General features: G+C 35.8%; 1 protein-coding gene across 1 annotated transcript in view; it reads left to right on the forward strand.

Moving 5' to 3' along the window:
• LOC131676751 (integrin alpha-PS1) overlaps positions 1-21,026 on the forward strand; it is a 115,738-nt gene that overhangs the window by 72,215 nt on the left and 22,497 nt on the right. The window lies entirely within an intron of this gene.

A 21,026-nucleotide genomic window follows, 5' to 3' on the forward strand; every position in this document is an offset into this window, starting at 1 on the left:
AGTTGCCAACCTTGGTGAACCCGTTCAGCATATAGATATTGTATTGCATCTGTTTGGTGCATCGTCCAGATTCGGATGTTTTGAGAACTATTGGCTAGATACAAGTTAATCATCAGCTGAACAGAAGAACGGTTCATGTGAACCAGTTTTTACAGAACTATTCAATCGGGTACTGTCCTTCGAAGTGAACTGTTTTACCTAAACGGTGTCCCACATAAATTTGCATTACGAAAAAAAGTCCGTTTATAAAATATAACCCATTAGTAAATGTTTGGCATTTTTATTTCATTCAACTTCAATATCATAACCGTACGTTCGCACCTTACGCTTAACTCCACTCATTACATTGCACTCATTGTTCTGTACAACATCTGACTGCAGCTTCTTCTGTAAGGAAACCCATTTTCTGCATGTCTTCCTCAGATTTGACCTCCTTGTGATGCTTTCATAGTGCCTGCGCCATTATTGTCCTGTATTTTTCTATGGGCCTTAGTTCCGGTACATTGGGGAGAGGGTCATGTCCTTGAGTACGAAAGTGACCCCGTTTACTTCGTACCACTTCAGTACAACATTTGATCGGTGTTAGGTCAGACCGGACTAAGTGACAGTGCATTGATTTCGAAAAAAACGCGTTTGAAGTTTGAATCGCAGCATCCTTTACATTATAATTGGAAAATAATTTTTGCCATAATTCTTGTTTATTGTTTCATATTTCAAATCCGGTAAAAGTGGAATGTAGATTAAGAAATTCTTTATCCAGTGCTATCATTAACTCATTTTTTGATGTTTTGCGACTTAGTCCGGTCTGACTTAACACCGACCATTTGAATAGTGGCATGAAGCTAGATCCGGCCAGAAGATCGTAGGGCCCTCTTGTTGCTTCAACTGCTCTGCTTCCTAGCAGTTTTTGTTGACACTCCTTGAGGTAGAACTCCCCATTTACAGTCCCGGTAGTCACGAACGGCGTACGCCGTTTGCCACGTAAGCAGATCGCTTGCTCAATCATGTATTTATTAGCAAATTTTTAAAGTTTCTGCTTCCTTACTTCCTCCGGAGCATCACACTTGTGCTGTTCGGTGAATAACAATGGCCTCGGAAGTTGCCAGAAATCCGCCTTTACGTAAGTCTCATCATCCATGATGAGACAATGAGGCTTCGTCAGCATCCGGGTGTACAGTTTCCGGGTCCGTGACTTTTCCACCATATTTTGCCGTTCGTCACGATTTGGAGCCTTCTGCACTTTGTACGTATGCAGTCTGACCCGGTCCTTGGCTCTCTAAACGAAAAACATGGACTGGTTCAACTTTTTGGCCACATCCCTTACCGAAGCATTTGGATTCCGCTTAAACGCTTTAACTATACGCTTGTGATCCTAATCACTAACATCCATTCTGACCGCATTTCTCCTTCCGTTCGATTGTCAGAGTTTGGTAGTAACGTTTAATCACACGACTAGCCGTTGACTGCACGATTCCGAGTTGTTTCCGATGTCCCGATTAAAGAGTTGCAGAATTTTCAAGGGCTTGCACAAAACCAATTCGCGACTTTGCTTTTCGGAAAACGCCATTCTTCCCAGTTTTCGAAAAATTGACAGCGATAAACATACAGTGTAAATAATACTCTCTAAACTACTTCTACTCAAATCTAGCAATGCTCCCAAGAAGAGGTAGATTGGCTCGGCTGGCTCAATTTACATTTTGGCTGGCTCAAGATGACGTCTCCGCATATCTCTCCTTGGAGGATAACTAGTTTTGCTCATGTTTAGTATAATCACATATTCATTATTCACCTTTTTGCCGATGATGTCCAGCTATATTCCGACTATACAGACCATTTGGTTGATGAAGTTTCGAATTTGATCAATGATCTCAACAGAATTTTGCAATGGTCATCCAGATATAAGTTGGCTATAAATGTTAACAAAACTCATGCATTGTGTATTAATAATCATCATAACCGAGAATATCAACATCATTCGTTGACACATAACAACATGTTGCCTATCATTTTTGTTGAAAATGCTGTCAACTTGTTTAAGAGAAACGAAAGCTAAGAAATCCTCGCGATCCCCGTTTCAGATACAGAGTGGTTATTTTCATTTCGAGCATCATTTTTACGAATGTATCTAAATAAATGTAATAGATCCACAAAATTACCGGCATAAACAGTTTAAAAGATGATTAGTTGAAGGTTAATATGTATATCATTTGGTTAAAATAACTTATAATGTCTAAGGAAACTTGAAAAATATTGTCATAAATATGTACCCATATCCGCATTTGAACATTTTTACGGTTAGTGCACTATTTGGACAGTTTGATTCTGTACACGAAGCTTTCCAAATTTATGCATGCCCAGTTACATGATTTACAACGCCGACAGTAACTGCTCTCGCGACTCGCGTGCGACTGCGATCGGCTGTCGAAAGCCAGCATGAAAACGTGCGTTGGTGTGTCGATCGTTTTCTTTCTTATCACTGCATGTCGGGCGGGATGTGTATGTAGGGCTCACTGGAATTATGAGCTGAACCGCTCGAACTCGAACTAGGTAGGTATATGTTGCAGTTCAACCAGTCTGCCCACGCAGCTACATCTCAGCCTTTCGCCTGTAGCTCCTACCTACAAGCCTATACGCAACTACTTGCCGTCGCCACTGACTGCCATAGTCTGGCAGGCGAAGCCAACAAGGAAACAAGATTCTCTCACCTTCGAGGAACAAGCGATCGCACACCATGATATTAGACTCAGGGGGGCTCCTAACTTTATAAGTTGTTTTTATGTAGTCTAATCTAGCCGTCTGATGGAAAAATAAAGGCGTTTTATGGTTCGATAAATTCAATTTAATGTTTTCCATTCAAATAACGAAAATGTGTATTAGTCATTAGGTATGCAGCTATCTAAAGAACCACAATATCTTTATTTAAAAAAATAAAATCTTTATTTTGAAAAATATTCACATCTGCTAACTCAACCTTTTCCTTGATGTGCTCTATGTATTGCAGATATATGTATGTGTTTGAATTTCTCTTTGGTGTTGTATCTCTAATGAAGTAAAGGACAATAGGCGACTTTCAATTGAATGATCGAATCAGTCATTCAAGCAAATAACCGACAAGTGCTTAATACAGAATCTGAGCATGCACTTCATTCGAGTATATATAAAAGCGGTATGTTGAGAATTGAATTATGTTTGATGAATGAAGTTGCGTTTACAGCGGCGGACCGGATGCCGACTTGTACGCACTTTGATGGTAATCATTTGCTTAGAGTCTCAGACTGTTGCTTTGATTCTAAAGCTTAATTGAGAACGTTTTACGTGTTATCCACGCTTCTCTTTAACATTGTGCTCTGGACAGATAGGTTTAGACAAAATGTCATTGGTAAGGTGCTTGCTATTATATGTCCATTAGACCGGCAATAAAATTGACTGTTTTTCGGAACACCGCTCAATCGAAAGTGGCTGGTTTCATACACCAAATATGAGTTTGTTCGGTTGCTTGTGATTTACTCACAGGATATTTTAAGCGTGTATGTGAAATTATATGAAAAGTTTGAAAAAGTTAAATTAAGTAAAAAATGGCACTTTCATCCGGTGCATCCCAAAACCCGCATATATATAATTAAAGATGTTAGAATAAATATTGCCGAAAAGTTCTATTGACCTTCAAAGTTGTATAGCTTTGTCCGGTCACCTCCATTCCTCATACAACCTTCTACAAAAGTGTTTGTTATATAATAACCTATGTGACTTATGAAAAGAGATTATAACTACTAGAGGTAGCACGCCGTTGTTAACACTGTTTTTGTTATCTCACTCTTACATATGCTACGCCCATTAGTTTGACACATAGTGCCCCGGGTACACATAGGTCAAAGTAATGAGATACAATATTCTAGAGCCAGACCCCATGTTTTAGTCCATGAATACTTGGAGACAGTAGCGCTTTGCTCTCTTGTAGTTATAATCTCTTTTGACTTACACACTCAATCCAGTTTGGTAATTTCCGTACAGCTGAACAGTCAGTAAAATTTTTGGCTTTAATTTACTGATTTTCAGTGATATATTTTCCGAATTTCAGCAAAACAAACGTTACTTCTACTGAGGTCTCGGTAAAAGCTTTGTTTGCTGAGTGCTCGCCTGTGTAAAACTCGGTAAAAGTTGCGCAATAAGCTGGGATTCGGTAGAACAAAATTAAGTGTGTATGTTCTGAAGTACACAGTGTTACTGTTAATTGAATTTTGAATATTTTTATCCGATTTTTAAAACTAAAAAACTGTTTTGAGTGAAATAAAACTGTCGGACAAAACTCATATTTGGAATATGGTTTGTGGACCCAATTACCATTTGAATTTGCTTTGCTTCGAAAAAAGCTAGAATTATTGCCGGTATAACGCCCATCTCAAAGTTTTGGTGTCGGTAGTGTTTATTCCAAAAATCTGGAATGTCAAACCGATGTTAGTATGGAAATATTGTTATATTGGTTGTTTCGTTTATAAAGTTTTTAGCTGTCGGGTCATCAGTCTCGATTTTCGGACTGAAAAAAATTACCGAGATACTTACTACGCTACGTAAAACTGTAAAATACATGTAACGACTAAAAATACAGTTACGGACGAAACAATAAGACAACTGTGCCGCATTTTGAATTCTGCCTGCATCGAAAATGAAGCAAAGCAACCGGGCGCAGCGAAGGCACCCAAACCGAAGCTGCAACAACAAATAAAGAGGCAAATGAATTCCTTTTTCGTTCTATCCCCTGCCCAGCATGGATGGCTCTTCTGGAATGGCTCGTGGTTTGCATAGGCTTCTCATCAAACAATTCTACTTTGACATAATTTTCCCACAATACAATAAATACTGAAATCATCATTCATCGTTTATAGGATATCCGATAATTGTAGAGGTGACTGGTGTCCACTAGGAGATTGATATCACTGTTATCTTGCTCCAGATAAGCCCTGTCGAAAGGCTACGTGGTATTTGGCGGCAGAAGCTAGGAATAAATTTTGGGTTCCAGCTTCTTTGTCGTAAGAAGTGACAAAAACAGGACTTTCTATTTTGTGTGTTTAATGAGTAAATTATTTCTTATCACTCTATAAGTAGAGTAGATTTGTAATAAACCTGCTTGATTCTCTTTTGGTAGCTAGAATAAAAATAAGCGACGCGCGCATGAAATTGTTAGTATGCCCGTCAGTTTATTATGCAAATGTCTGTCATGCAAAGTGGTGGCCGGACGCTCAGCGACTCCTAAAATCTTAAATCACGAGGGAATTCCAGCACAATTTTCAATCGAATACCTATCCCTAACAAAAACCAGTGTTGGACTAACATTCTCCTTTTTCCTGCTGCAATCTTACCACGAATTGTACATTGAATGATGATTTGTTACTCCCTACGAGAAGAGACGACAACAGGCTTCTTGCTCTTCTTCATTTTATCTACCAGTCCCTGTCATAATTCCAAAGACAACAAGCATCCATCGTTGCCAGATTCCAATTGCACGATTTTCACAATTGCTAAAAATAATTGTACCTCAAATATCGACCCTCAGTCAGGAATTCACAATACTAGCTGCATTTAAAAATTGAATTTTAAGTTTATTTGTGTCTTTCTTAACAATACACGTAGTTATATCGTCATTCAGGGTATTTATTCAATTTGCATGAAATCTTCATGTATATGAAATGTAGCCAAAATAAATTCAGCAGCACTGTTTTTCATCCCGTTTGAAAATATTATGAACGCTCTTGACTGGCAAAACGACCAATCAGAAGCTGGTTCAATATTGAGGTTAGGACTGGATCATATTGGCTACACGATTGTCTTCTCTTCTCTTAGGTTACTCCAAGGCATTATCATCTATTGATTCTCTGTGCAATTTCATCTAGTCCCGATCATTAACGGACCCGATCCGCGATGCTCACACAAGCTCAAGCTATTGGATATCCGATAAAGGGTGTTATGATCAAAAATTGGTCAAACAAGAATATGTGGAGTTCGGTCAAACTTTTTATTAAACATTCCATTTGCAAGTTCAATTCATACAGAATAAAGAAAAAAATATTCACTCAAGCCTCTTTCCATCAAGTTTTACACAGTTTTCCTTGGTCACCTTCCTTGTCGCAGAACACCAGTTCGCCTTTAAATGCATCTCGCTGACATCTGTCTTTCGCAGTTTCCTGAAATTCCGTTTGACGATTGCCCAATATTTTGCTATTAGGCGGAGCTCTAGCGTTTTGGAAGGGATCATGTTTTTCGACACCACCTGGACGTTGTTCGCGGCATACCACTTCATGGCCTTTTTCCGTAATGACAAGATGTCAAATCAGGTCAAAACAGAACGGAAAAATGGTGTTGCTTAAGGAAAGACAACAGACGTTTTTCTGGCACTTCTGTACATAAAACACCTGGTTAATACTCCAGATTATGTAATTGTCGCTTTTCAAGCCATAGGAACAGATGCTCTGCCAAACGAGATAACTGTTTGCAAAATTCGACAACATATTGTGTTTGAAAATCTCTGCTACCGACGCATGACATTCCTGTTTGGAAAGCTGTTTTAATTCTGCCTTGATGAAGGTTTCGTCATCTTGTACCACGCAGCCAAACTTCATCAGCGTCTTCATGTACATCAATCAAACAGTAGGTATGATACTACACACACATCTTTAAAAATGAAGGGTTTGCAGATTTGTTTATACATGATAACAAAAAAATGCGTTAAGTTGATGTTGACCAATTTTTGATCGAAATACCCTTTAATGGAAGACTTTTATTTATATTCGCGCTGTTAACAGAATTGTTCTAATATTAGATCAAATTCCTAGTATTATCCACTTGAAATGTGCTTCACCAATAAAAATTCTTTTAATAAAACGTTGCCCTGTAATGAACGTTCGGGAGCAAAGATTTTACGCTGTTCTTAGCAGTTCCAGCTTCATTGTTCGTTCGCAGTTTGCGTTATTCATAGTTATCTGTAATCACACGTTGAACTACTTTGTAATCAATAGGTAGCAGCTGCCGCAGGAGTGAACGATTTTCCGCATGCTTGGTTGTTCTTTCCTTTAGCAACACTGGTCATAACGAAAATTTGGTGTAATGATATTTATCTGTAGAAATTCATTAGAAATATTTTTTTATTTCATTCTGCTAATTTTTTTTTTTTTTTTGGTTGCGCGCTAGCTGCGTACAACTCAAGCTCCGTGCACGATTCAGACCGTAATTTTTATCTGGTCGATTCGTCAGTCCATTCATTTTCAGTAATACCAGAATACCCGGGCACCCAGACAAGGTACATAATATTGACAATACTTAGTTCTTCGATTTGAGTTCAGTATGTGACTAGCTTACATCGTGATTTATCTGTGCTAAGTATCTTGATTGCAGACTAACTATTGGAACTCTCTGCTCTCTTTCTCTCTCTGAGTAACGGCATGTCCGAAATTTTCTCTCATAGTAAATTTCAACCGTCGGCTTTCCGGTTCCTATTATAAATTACTCGAGATTCATACTAAAATCCGGAGGTAGATGGACTACTTAGGCAAATCCGCCTGAGACGTGGAAACCGAAATGGTGAGTTAACCGAAAGCAATTATGTGGAAAAATTTCCCTCAGAGGTAAGATTCGAACTTGCATCCCTTGGAACTTCGACCCTATGCACAAACCATAAGCTATCGCTGGGATATGATGGCGACCCAGAAAGAACGCATAATTATCGCATTAGCTACAGTAATCATACCCTAACTCTAAAGCGAGATAACACACAATCGCAGCTGCCACTCAGTACATTTGACCCATTTAATTTCCCCGCTAGATAACCCGGGTCTTGGCATCTAGCGGGAAATTAAATGGATCAAATGTGTTGGGTGACACCTGCGGTTGTGTGTGATCTCGCTTTAGAGGCAGGGCACGATCACTGTCGTCATTGCGATAATCATATGTTCTTTCTGGGACGTCACCATATACAAGGGATAGTATAAAGGTTTGTGTATTGGGCCGAAGCAGGGTCGTAAGTTCGAATCTTGCCTCTGTGAGGATTTTTTTTTTTCACATAATTGCTACCGCCTAAATTACCATTTTCCTTGTTGGATACCACCAAAAAGTCTTACATAAGGTATTGGCACTTACGTCAAAAACCAAAAATAGAATTATTTATTTGTTCAATACAGCATTTCACCATATTGGCATACCACTACTTTTAGCCAAACTGCAGAAAATCGGCATGAGATGGTTGAAATCATATTAAACGAAACGTGAAGAAATTGAGCGTTTCGAATGTTTCTGCACCAATTCATAGTTCCCCATGGGTTTCCACATTCGCGCATTTTTTGTAATGAACATAAATTACATTATACGTTTAAGTGCTTGTACATGCAGGCGACATGAAACTGTTTATGTAAATAAGTAATGTAAATGATGCTGAAGTATTGGAGAATTAATTCAGTTGAATATCTGATTCCCAATCGATAGACATATTTTGAGGAATTCAGCTTAATACAAGATTTCGGCGCAATCTTAGACTCTGACAAGCTAACATCTCTTGAACATTACAATTAAATAATAAAAAAGCTAATAGTATGCTGGGTGTAAACGCTTCGGCTATAATTTTGAAGATTCATACACAATTACATTACTATATAATGCATACGTCAGACCAATTCTAGGATATTGTAGCGTTGTATGGAGTGCATACACCATCCTGCATTAAGAACGCATTACATGCATATAGGGGAATTGTGGGAAAAACCGACACTGTGGGTAAAACCGACACCCCCCAACATTTCCTAGAAATATAATTTTTATTCATTTCATAATGATACATTATTAACGTATGCGGAATAAAATTTGGACAAAATTCAAAAGGCAATTTTTTTGCAGAAAACCATTTATTAAATGTTCTCTCTGTATGAAAACATTTGTCAGCTTATTAACTTAATGTAGAAAAAAATTGAGCCCATTCGAGAAGCTTTATGATAGTTTATAGGAACTTTTTGCAAAGGAGTAAAAAAAATTGATGTTGGCATATTCTTAATTTCTTTCTTAATTTTGATTATCACGTTTGTTTGTTTTAGGTCGAAAATTATTGGCATATACTCTCTGCTTCAAATTATTCCAGAAATCCTCATTTGGGCGAAATTTTAGTACATTTGGAGGTTTATCAGCCTTTGGTACAAAAAGTATGTCGTAATCCTCCAATGCGCCAAAACTTTTTTTGGCATAATAGCTAGGTGCCAGATTGGGCGTTCGCTGCCATTTCGTTCACATGGTATCTCCTAGCGGGTCGAAATTAACACTGGATGTTTAAAATACGTGTGCCTAGAGTATGACGTTTAGTATGATGCCTTGCAACCGGTTGCATTTTTGTTTTAATGCTGGAAGCGTTGTCCAAATTTCATTCCGCATACGTTATTAGTACGTTTATTTAGAGCATTTGAAGGAAAACAAAACATACGACAGCAGCGTTCATACTCGTCTGTATGTTAAATTTCGTTGGTAGATTTTAAGGTTTTAACCGAACAAAAGCTTTTCAAATCACCACATTTTTCAGTAACTATTATTATCGGCCTTTCCTATGATCAACTAGGTGCATTGAAAACGAGTTTGAGAAATTCAATATTTTTAATTGCTTTTATAAAAAAAATGTGCGCTGTTGGGGTAAAACCGACACCCTATGGTTAGGGTAAAACCGACACGCTGTTAAGATGGTTGTGTATACTTGCGATTCATTTCAAAATACTGGGGATCTTTGTGACACTTCAATTAGCCTATTAGAACACTATAATATTAGCAGAAATACACAGAAATACTTTTATAGCGGCAAGCTTGAACCTAGTTGGTACCGCCACACGGTACTATCTTTGATTTTGGGCCTGAGTTTAGTCCGGCCTAAGACGTTAGTACCTGTCATTGCAGAAATGGCTGCATCCTGAAGCCAAATGAAAACAGTGTAAAAGGCCGCCATGTTCCTCTTGCATGCATTTCAATAATTTGAATCAACTTTTCGAATTTTATGTCCAATATTATGGCTCATGATGCACACAAACCATATGAGGACAAGTAAGCAAGTTTTATCCCGTACGAGAAACAGGTGTAATCGAATTTTAAATGCATTTTTTTAAATATTCTTTATCGTCCTATATCTATAAGGTGCTACACGCTCATTTCAAAACGCCACATCGAAGAGTTATATTGCAGGTTAGTAGAAGTCGAATCATATTGAAACAAACTGTCGAACGAAATTTTATAATTAGATTCAGAGATGAAAATTGTTTTCGTTCGTTAGTTTACCTATGGCTATCAAAATGAGTGAAGTTTAATTTGCTCACAATTTTTTAGTTATTTTTACATGAGGAAAAGAATATATAATTACAATTTGTTCCCTTTTCTAGTTGTATCTTCTCACAAAGAACACCATAAGCGAGTGGAAATTTATTTATATTATTACTGCTTTTGAAAGAGTTCAAAACTAAGATTGAATAAAAAATTGTAAATGAAGCCATGTCATATAGCCTAAGTAACACTTTTAAATATGACGGAAAACAAACTGTTACAAATATTTTCATTTTGATCGTTATTTAAATGTTATCGGAGCTTGCTTGTATTGTTTCGTAATTTATAATTTTCTAGCATATCTTGAACGATTTGCATTTCCGCTGTAGTACAAATTTTCGTTTAATTCTTTATGATAGAACAGATATGCACAGGGTATGAAAGAGCTGTGAAAGCTGAGACTTAAATCGCTTAAATCGTGTCGGAACTTAAGGGGGGTTGTGTAAGGTATAATCGGCAAAAAATTGGATACTTTAATTTTTTTTCGATGCAAAGATTGTCTTTTCAGTCAGGCGCCACATCGAAAACTGTACACCATAACTCAAAATCTACTGGACCAAACGTTGAGACATTTGCACAGTTGTTTTTCACAGCATTTCCCAAGTAGTTAAGGGAGCTTTTATTTTTTGGTCGATTTTCGATTTTTTCGTAGTACTTTGAAACCAAAGTCCGATTATTGCTAAAACAACGATTAACATGTTATTGTAAAATAATAATAGTGCAAAATTCAGAACGATTGGTCCAAGAAATTTTGTCTGCATCCAGTATCAGGTTCAATTTGTAAATTTATAATTATCAATTCATTATCAGACAGATGACAGACTATAGGAAGTAATTAATTATAATTTTTATTAATTAAAATTACTGGACTTTGGTATTTCAGCCATGATTGCACACCTAGAAAAAATAGTGTAAATTTACGTCTCCTGACCATGACATATACGAGCATTAAAAATGACTTAGTTTTACGTTTGATTTTAATTTTACATGAGGTTTAATTTCGTAAATCATGTAAAATTACTCCACATACAGCGTTTGTTCTGAATGGTAGGAAGTGTAATTTTATGTCATTGCGCATGTAAAGTATATGTAGCATGTAAAATTAAACGGAACACGGTAATGTTTCGTCATTTCGTGAATTACTAGTTGTTGAATTATGTCATGTTTGCAATTACGTCAACGATAAAATTCAGATTTTTTTGGTGTGTGGATAATCGTGCTGATAATTTGAATTACTTCATTTTCAGCAAAGTAGGTCTGCCAAATTCTATATGCATGGTTAGTAGACTAGTTGGGTAGGATGGTATAATAAGCCCCACCATGCTAAAATTTCAGATTTCCATTCCATGGACGACATAATTATCTGAAGCAAATAAATAAGATGTAAGCTTCCACTCTTTTTTCTATAAGCATTTGATTTAATTTGGAACAGTCAGATTTGGCTGAACTGACAAACTACTAAGTGTAATGTTAGAGAAGCTATTCAAGCCCTTGGAGTGGCTAGCGCCTAACAATACAACTCTATAACGTTCTCGATAGTATGCACGATTATTAGCAAAATAACGTTTTTGCCAATTATGGATCTTAAATAATAAATTGTTTAAGCGGTTACTCCACTGTAGAATTTTAAAACAATCGATTTTCTATTTATTAGTCTAAAATGTGCTTTAGGATGTAGAAAATGATATCCCAAAACATGGAGAACGAAAACAATTCAAAAATTTAATTTTCAATTTTGCCGCAACGCATCTTATGTATAACCCATGTGTATTGCAAACTTTAACCGCGTTTTTCTCGAAACCACTGGCCGGAAATGTAACTCGAGCAAATGATTTTTGGTCGCTTTGAATTTTTCACAGTATATTCAAAATTGATTTTTCTAGTCACGTACGCAGGATTAAATTTTTTATTGCTTACCTTTTTATTAATTAACGATTTTGTGTAGATTTTTATGACATTCTCTACGTATTTTCACGCAAAACAGCGCCATTTCGCTTAAAATCAAAATATGCAAAAAATCCTACGTTCATCGCTATTGACATAAGGAATCAGAAAAACTTTAGTTTTTGGCGCTAGGTCAAAAATCACGGCAGATAGATTTCCGACCGTGGACCCCTTCCAAAAAAACGCGCATGAGGTGAAAATGCTGCAGAGCCGCCATCTTGTGATGAAATTGCTCGAAAAAATTATTTTATTTGATACAATACTTATGTTATAAATCCCATTCAACAAGATGTCGATTCACCATTTTATTGAGCAATAAAAAAATTCTCGAAATAATCAGACTATTAAATGGCATAAACAGTGAATTTTAAATTAACTTTATTGTACAGTTTTTTAACATAGCCGTGTATTACTGATCAGAACGCAGCAATGCAAATGGCAGCATCATGTTACCGGGAGAAGTCAAAAATATGCAAAAATTTGTCATGCTTCTCTTGCATACATTTCGTTATTTTCAATCCTCTCTTCGGCTTTCTTCTGGATAAATATGGCTCTCTTTGCTCGCAATAAAGATGGCAATAAATAAACCAGTTTATCAGGTAAGAAAGACAAACACTGTCGAACTACACTAATAAAATAAAATACCAATTAATGCGTAGAAAACTACGCATTTTCAATAAAAGTGGAATAACCCATTAAGGCTGTGAACCATTTGGTGAAATTTTTAACTTTTAGTTAAAATCTGATACTTCGAAAGTTATTTTCAAAATAACCCTACTCTGGAGCATGGTTAAAATTGACAGAGCGATAGTTAAATTAAACAGCTCGATGGTTAAAATTTTGCACATGATGCAGAATAAAAAGGTGGCAACATTTTCTGTACCTAATTAAGGTTGTCAACATTTTTTAATACAAAATTAAGGGATAAAGATGGAAACGATAACGTGTTGTGTTAAGATTTGTTTGGGTTATTTCATGATGTGGATGTTTACTTTTCGAGGGTATGACTGTCATACTTAATGTAATAAGAAAAAACTAATTTTAAATATCGACAAATGTTCACACCTCTACCAACTTGTGCTAATCGCAGCTGTCAATTCTAAATAACTATCCTTATGTCAACTTTTGAAATAGTTTGCTCTCTCGGTTAAATTTTTCCATTCAAGAGAAATTAGCTCAAATATGCAAAAATTTCAAAATTGTCAAATTTTAACTAAAGGTTAAAAAAATCGCCAAATGGTTCACAGCCTAAGTGGGTAAAGAGTTCGTATCCATAAATGAATACAGCTCTTGTACGTCAACCTGGGTATGTTTTACCCTTTATTTTTCGCAGAAATGTTACAACAAAACTCGTGAAAAATATTCATTCATGAAAATCGCGCCAGAATGAAAAATACTGTCAATAGAATTATTTCTGAATTAAAAAACCTATTTTAATCCACCTAGCGGTGCAATTGTGCCTTTCTCAATCATGAATCACGAGAATGTGTGCGTTGTTTATATTCATTAAAAACTTTTAAATGCATATATTACATTTTATTATTATACATCACATGACAACCATATACAGGAAAATAAATCATTATTCGAGTTCTAAAATTTTGTAAAAGAAAAAACAGCCACGGTAATATTGAACTGAAAAACCTATTTTAATCCACCTAGCGGTGCAATTGTGCCTTTCTCAATCATGAATCACGAGAATGTGTGCGTTGTTTATATTCATTAAAAACTTTTAAATGCATATATTACATTTTATTATTATACCTCACATGACAACTATATACAGGAAAATAAATCATTATTCGAGTTCTAAAATTTTGAAAAAGAAAAAACAGCCACGGTAATATTGAACTGAAAAAAGGTGCGAAATCGGCAGTCCCAAAAAGTCGATTTTTATAAAAAAAATGTTTTTCGAGATAACATAAAATCTCGACGTTTCATGCATTTTAAAGATGTTTGGCATCAAAAATACGAATTCGATTTCTGAAATTTCATGGGGTCCCCCCTTTGAAAAAAAATATGAGTTCAGGCTTATATGGGAATTTCATGTGTGACCGGACCGTTCAGTCTATATTTCCGGAACCATACAAGCGATCCGTGCGAAATTTTATAGACATCTGTGGGGATAATATAGCTATCATTTGGGACTAAGTTTGTGAAAATCGACCCAACCATTTCCGAGAAACTGATATGAGTTTGCTAGTTATGAAAGATGGCCGCTTTTCCCGGGCACTTCCGGAACCGTCTATGGTGGTTAATGTAGTCAACGAAAGTTTGGTTGGGAATTTTATATACATCTATGGGGATGTCCCAAAAAGTCGATTTTCATAAATAAATTTTTTTCGAAATAACATAAACTCTTGACGTTTCATGCGTTTTAAAGATGTTTGGCATCAAAAATACGAATTCGATTTCTGAAAATTTTTGAAAAAAATTAGAGTTCCGACTTATATGGGAATTTCATATGTGACCGAACGATTTAGTCTATATTTCCGGAACCATATAAGCGATCCGTGCGAAATTTTATATACATCTATGGGGATGTTATAGCTATCATTTGGGACTAAGTTTGTGAAAATCGGCCCAACCATTTCGGGAAACTGATGTGAGTTCGTAAATTTTGAAAGATGGCCGCTTTTCCCGGGCAAGTTTGGTTGATTCGGTCTAGCCATCTCCGAGAAACCGATGTGATTGTTAGTCTGAATTTGGATACTTCCGCCGGGGCTTTCGGAACCGATGATGGTGGCCAATGTGACCAAAGAGACTTCGAATGGCTGTTAATGACCTAGTACTACAAATTGAAGCAGTTGTGGTCACATTTTGGAAAAATTTTCGCCATTATACATTCATTGCAGAATTTCTTAAAATCGACATTTTCTGCGTGATCGTACTCATCACCCTGTAATTCCGGAACCGGAAGTCGGATCCATTAGAAATTCAATAGCAGCCTATGGGAACGTTGCACCTTTCATTTGGGACTAAGTTTGTAAAAATCGGTTCATCCATCTCTGAGAAAAGTGAGTGAGATTGTGCTCGCGTACACACACACACACGCACATACACACACATACGTACACACACACACATACATACATACACACACAGACATTTGCCGAACTCGACGAACTGAATCGAATGGTATATGTCACTCGGCCCTCCGGGCCTCCGTTAAAAAGTCGGTTTTCAGAGCAATTGCAATACCTTTCTATTGAGAAAGGCAAAAACATAAAATAATATTCATTTCACATTATTGTCTCCTTAACTACTTAACAAAATAAAACCGCCAACTGGATATATTTTTAATGGCTGGATCTTTTAGCTTTGATACAATACTTATGTTATAAATCCCATTCAACAAGATGTCGATTCACCATTTTATTGAGCAATAAAAAAATTCTCGAAATAATCAGACTATTAAATGGCATAAACAGTGAATTTTAAATTAACTTTATTGTACAGTTTTTTAACATAGCCGTGTATTACTGATCAGAACGCAGCAATGCAAATGGAAGCATCATGTTACCGGAAGAAGACAAAAATATGCAAAAATTTGTCATGCTTCTCTTGCATACATTTCGTTATTTTCAATCCTCTCTTCGGCTTTCTTCTGGATAAATATGGCTCTCTTTGCTCGCAATAAAGATGGCAATAAATAAGCCAGTTTATCAGGTAAGAAAGACAAACACTGTCGAACTACACTAATAAAATAAAATACCAATTAATGCGTAGAAAACTACGCATTTTCAATAAAAGTGGAATAACCCATTAAGGCTGTGAACCATTTGGTGAAATTTTTAACTTTTAGTTAAAATCTGATACTTTGAAAGTTATTTTCAAAATAACCCTACTCTGGAGCATGGTTAAAATTGACAGAGCGATAGTTAAATTTGACAGCTCGATGGTTAAAATTTTGCACATGATGCAGAATAAAAAGGTGGCAACATTTTCTGTACCTAATTAAGGTTGTCAACATTTTTTAATACAAAATTAAGGGATAAAGATGGAAACGATAACGTGTTGTGTTAAGATTTGTTTGGGTTATTTCATGATGTGGATGTTTACTTTTCGAGGGTATGACTGTCATACTTAATGTAATAAGAAAAAACTAATTTTAAATATCGACAAATGTTCACACCTCTACCAACTTGTGCTAATCGCAGCTGTCAATTCTAAATAACTATCCTTATGTCAACTTTTGAAATAGTTCGCTCTCTCGGTTAAATTTTTCCATTCAAGAGAAATTAGCTTTCGAACCGTCAAATTTTAACTAAAGGTCAAAAAAATCGCCAAATGGTTCACAGCCTAAGTGGGTAAAGAGTTCGTATCCATAAATGAATACAGCTCTTGTACGTCAACCTGGGTGTGTTTTACTCTTTATTTTTCGCAGAACTGTTACAACAAAACTCGTGAAAAATATCCATTCATGAAAATCGCGCCAGAATGAAAAATACTGTCAATAGAATTATTTCTGAATTAAAAAAACATAAAATAATATTCATTTCACATTATTGTCTCCTTAACTACTTAACAAAATAAAACCGCCAACTGGATATATTTTTAATGGCTGGATCTTTTAGCTGCTCTAAAAATGCCAAACGCATATTTGCATCATCCTCAGTAGTTTAAACAGCCGTTTTTATGAGCATTGCCGAAATGTTCCGTTTCCGCCACGTACTCAGATGCAGGCCGGTAATTTACAGTTTCCGCTACGAATCTTAGTACTCATTATTAAGATCAGTATATCCATTGACATTATCTCATCGAGTAGTTGTGAAATGGATAAAAAGCACCAATTGTTAGAAGCAATAAAATACCCATTTTTTGACAGCTCGAATAACTTCCGAAAATGGGCAACTTGAATACATAAAATGGGTAAAGATTTTTTACCGTGTTTATCTACCCGTATTTTTTTATTTCCTCGTTCTTTCCTTCTCTCTACACGCTTGATTCCAATTACACATCAAAGGGTTACAATAGAGCACGTTTGGATAAATTGAGATCAATTCAAAGTTGTTTTTGTGAATTAGAAACAGAACTACAATAAGAATTGTTTTGTTTCTTTTCTTTTTGCTTATAGCTTAGAGAATAAGCGGGACCATTTAATTCGTTAATATAAATCGATAACATATTTTCATGAATTATTGCCCATATATCTATTGTATCACAGATCAAAGAAAGTAAATAACGGAAGAAAATTATTGTTTTTAGGCGATAGATCCAAACAAATGACAATTGGATATAGATCGTAAAATGCAATATTTTATGAATTTACTTACACTGGTCGTTAGCAAATTGAATCAGAATGTTAACCGCTTAGAAACTAACTCCACAAATACCCTAAGCTAAGAGTAAATAATTGATTTTAAATATGTGCAATGTTCCAATAAGAATAAAATTACATAAAACATCTGAATACAAAATGTTTTGAAATTTATTGTGAACACAACGGTGATCAATATATTTATTTCGATTTTTGGCATAAATCGTTCCAATTTGCATTGATGCATTATAGAAATATATCTATATTCTGTCTGCAACAGTGCAAAAAAATTAAATGTAACGCTCGTGAATATAAATGATCATTCTGTCAAAGTTTAATTTTCTATTTTCGCTGAAAAACGTGTATAATTTTAATTCGCAGACCTTCATTGATAATTGATCTTTTTTCCAAACTTGTGAAAATTCACTTGAAACGAAAATAAATGTTCTCCCCCACGTCGATAGGTATCATGTTCAATTAGAACGACACTCACAGTTCATTTTAAATTCAAATTAAAATATTTTAACCAATTTTTTAATCAAAGTATGAAATCTCGACAAACATATAATTCCGGCTTAAAAGCCAACTGTCAAAATTCTCTTTGAAAGGGAATTCCGGACAAACCGTTACTCGCACAGATGTTGGCAGTAAACAAAAGAGAAAAAAATTCTCTTGTATTAACTGCTATGAACTGTGTTTATCCAGCGACGGTTTGTCCGGAATTTCCTTTCAAAGAAAATTTTGACAGTTGGGTTTTAACCAGTAATCATATTTTTGTCGAGAAATAACTATTATGGCACCAGTTACAACCGATGGTTCAGCCACCTCTAACTCGACGAGCGCCTATTCAAACTAAAATAAAAACATGCATTTGTATATCAATTTATTTTCTTTTGTGCATATTATGTCACTACAAAGTACTGTACATCATCGGCCAACTTTCAACTATCCAACACGTTAAAGTTCTATGTTCAGAAACATATTGGCAACAAGTTGACAAAATTGTTCTCAAACTCTATGGAACGAGATATTTGGCGAAGAAAAGCTATTTTACTGCAAGAAAATATCGGAATGAATTTACTCATTTTCTTTAACTTGAATTTGTTGTTTTTTAACATTGACGTGTAACGCAGATCAGAACGCAGCCATATAAATGACAGCATCGTTTGATTAAAGCTTACCAAATATTTTAGGCTGGTTTAAAAGTTAGTCCGGTTTAAAAACAGTTAGTACGGCTTTGTGCTTACGGCTATTATTGTGTTTATTTCTTATAAGTCTCTTTAAAAATCAAAAATTGGAATTTTAGCTTATCTGATTCTATTCGAGGTTTTTGCTATTTCTACAAAAAGCTCATCAAACCGAATTTCTAGTGTTCTCTTGATTTGTCAGAGACGAACTTTATCACAATGAGACAATGATCTTATGTATACCCCAATAGATCGTTGATGATGAGAGTCCGAAAAATCAAATCTGAAAAAGATAGTTTTACTAAGAAGTGTGTGTGTCACTTATAAGTGAATGAATCCAATTAGCAGAACGTAGAACGCTTGCAAATCTTCTTTTACGAAATAAAATGACACTGAAGGTGATGTGCGCAAGGATTATTTGGAAATACTCATATCAATAAATAATCCTATAGCATAAAATACTCCAATTTATAGTACTACGCTTTCAAACTTTCTTCCCCTCACTACATGATAAAGCAATAAAAAGCAGATATTTGCATCATACATACTCACACTTTATTAATCGCGCATATATCTCATTTTTAATAAAGATTTTAATAAAGTGGAGAGAAAATAAATTAAAGGGGGTGTCGATCTTACCCCTATGGGGTGTCGGTTTTACCCGAGTGCCTACAAATTGTAGCGTGCCTACTTTGTTTTCCAAGTTTTACAACCAATAATTTTTAATTAAATTATTTTTTTGAAACGCTGAAAAAATTAATTTATTTATTTCTTCGTCTTTGACTGTTTGTGCCATACAGACTGTTTCTTAAACTAGTCTATCTCTACTTGATTACAAATAATAATAAAACAAATAAAGAAACAACACTACACAACATTAAGCAATATTTCATAGTAAAATTTATAACAAAATTCAGCGTTGCGGCGGCTCCCATATTTCGAATTTCTCGTAAAATTCTCGGAAACAGATTCCTTTTGGCCACGTCGATGGAGATAATGCAGCGTTTTTCAATCTCGCGTCGATTCCTACCTTGAATGAAATGTATGGCATCGATGACTGATCCTTCCATTCAGGTACTAGCTTTTTCACGATTGCATTATTTGTCCCAAGCGATTCGGCAATTAAGATTGAAATACCTCTTTCATTCGCTGTATTTCTGACGCGAGTGAAGAATAACCAGCAAAGATTGCTCGATTCCGAAGCATTAGTCATTTCACGAACAACCCTACACCCTTGTTGCAAACGAGTAGACGACATCTGCGGTATTGATTGGGCCAGTGGTGAAATTTCTTCAGCGAATAAAAATCTATCATCGCGCGAACGGGTAATTTCGGCAATCGATTCTTGAATAGCAGTTATTGCATATTTCATATTTGACACTTCTTCGATAAAATCAGCACTGGGTTTTTCTGTTTGAGTGTCTACATTAACAGACACAGTAGCAGCACTAGCAGAGGTAAGTGAAGCGGCATCGGCGATCGTTTCACGTTTATCTCGAAAAGTTTGAATCTTGCGAACATCGACCAGGATCGTTGTACAGGGGCTACACATCCACCAGATATTTCTGTGCTTATTGGAGCTTCTTACCTCTGCTATTGTTAGTGTAGCACATTTGGCAAGATATTGATCCGAGCAGAATCCATCGCAGGCAATCATCTCGTCACCGGCCGCAATAGGCAGAGCACATTTACAACAAAACATCTTCAGCTAGCACGACTTGTCCAATACTAGGCGGGTGGCGATTTACGTTCTGTAGCGTCTAATTGTATCACCGTATAGATGTAGTAGTGTCAAATGGCAGCAAATATCGTTCGTTCGTTTTACAACGCAGAAAATCGAAAATTTTTATCATCAAATACTACCAATGATGCAAATATTTGATCCGGAAAGAGTGCACTTCAACTGGAGTCAAGAAAAGATAACACTAAGTACAATGTAGAGAGCGATCACGCTATGATTTTAAACGATAATCGACAGCAGCTCAGATCACAAACAAGCAGGTCAGAGACACAACGCAAATGTATTAAGCCTTGTTAAGAATTTTCTGAAGAAGAATTTTGCATAAAAATTATAATTTTATTGGTTTTGTGGCAACTTAGAAAAAGCGTTAAGCTTAAGGTGTCTGTTTTAACCATAATTCCCCTACATCCTAAACTCAATTGGACCGCAGTCCCTCTTACATCATATGAGGCACACTGCATGTTCATTAACACAGAAACACTTAAGAATACCGCGAATTTGCAATGATCTATCTATTTAACGATTAATTTGCACCATAAAACAAATTATGCAAAAAACAGTCCGA

Source organism: Topomyia yanbarensis, chromosome 1 (genome assembly GCF_030247195.1).
Source record: "Topomyia yanbarensis strain Yona2022 chromosome 1, ASM3024719v1, whole genome shotgun sequence".
Taxonomy (NCBI): domain Eukaryota; kingdom Metazoa; phylum Arthropoda; class Insecta; order Diptera; family Culicidae; genus Topomyia; species Topomyia yanbarensis.